General features: G+C 40.8%; 1 pseudogene; it reads right to left on the reverse strand.

Annotated features, from left to right (window-relative positions):
* Nucleotides 1-582: 582 nt before the first annotated feature.
* On the reverse strand, nt 583-921 carry LOC123130421 (uncharacterized; annotated as a pseudogene).
* Between the last annotated feature and the right edge of the window lie 271 nt (nt 922-1,192).

Here is a 1,192-nt window from a genome sequence, read left to right on the forward strand (position 1 = left end):
GCTCTAATTATTATAGATCTAAGTGAGTGAATCAAGCATAAAAAGAAAAGAAAAAAAGAGAAAGAAAATATTTACACGGATCTCAACGTAAGATCAATGACATATGACTTAGATGTGCAATACTTATGGCACACATCTAGATGTGTTTTAGCAAAACTGTAATAAAATATATTTTGATATGTATTATGCTATTACGCATGCTGGCCCCCACATGTCCACAGGGCTTCAGCTTGAAATATATGTGCATGAAGTGGCTTGCATACAGATCAAAATTCAAACATAGAATACACCATGATCGCTTGAAAGACTTATATGAGTATACCGCTGATTAAAAGAGAACACATGGCAACATTGCCAATAGTTGAACATTGTTGCTGTCAATTCAGCATTGGTTCGCTGACACCAGGTGCCCACAAAAACCAACGAAAGGAGAACTTGAAATGTACCCACAGATGGAACTTTCATAGCATTATTTGTGCAACTAAAAAAGACGTCACAGGCTCATAACCTTCGAACAGAAAAATCCTTTCAAAGAACCGCTCCCATGTTAAATTACTGAGCCAACAACAAAGCCACCAACGGTCACTGCTTCTTCTCGATTCCATGAGACATGTTGTAGACACCATGACCCTGTTCGCACAACAAGATACAGGTCCCTGGCTAAACGGTAACAAGAACATAAAAATAGTTACAATCACGACTTCTTCTTTTTTACGGGGGAGTTACAATCATGATCATGAACAGACAAAGCTCCAAACTTATAATCATGAATAGGCTCGATGCCGCGAGCGCGAGGGGGATGCCGACGGAGGTGATCGCATCGTAACGCCCTTTCTGGTGAGTGTGCCTGCCCAAGCTCTGGAAAAATTGTTGCTGCTTAAAAAGCCTCTCACGTGGCAAAAACGGCGATTATGTCATCTGCATTAGTGCATCACAAGAAAAGAAACTAAGACTGCATGTACCAAGGTGGAAAAAAAGAGTGGCAAATCTTCGGAAAGAACTGAGCAGTGTATCGGGTTATATATAATCGTTGATATGAAGGGCTGGGCTGCAAGGTGTAAACATAAGAAATGTAATCAGGAATCAACATTGTTGGCCTCTGGCCTTAAATCGGTCTATGGGCCTAGCATCTACAAAGATGACTTCTTTCTAGAGCTCATCTCCCAAAAACCGGTCGATAGAACAAAATGGC

This window comes from Triticum aestivum, chromosome 6A, assembly GCF_018294505.1.
Source record: "Triticum aestivum cultivar Chinese Spring chromosome 6A, IWGSC CS RefSeq v2.1, whole genome shotgun sequence".
NCBI classification, from domain to species: domain Eukaryota; kingdom Viridiplantae; phylum Streptophyta; class Magnoliopsida; order Poales; family Poaceae; genus Triticum; species Triticum aestivum.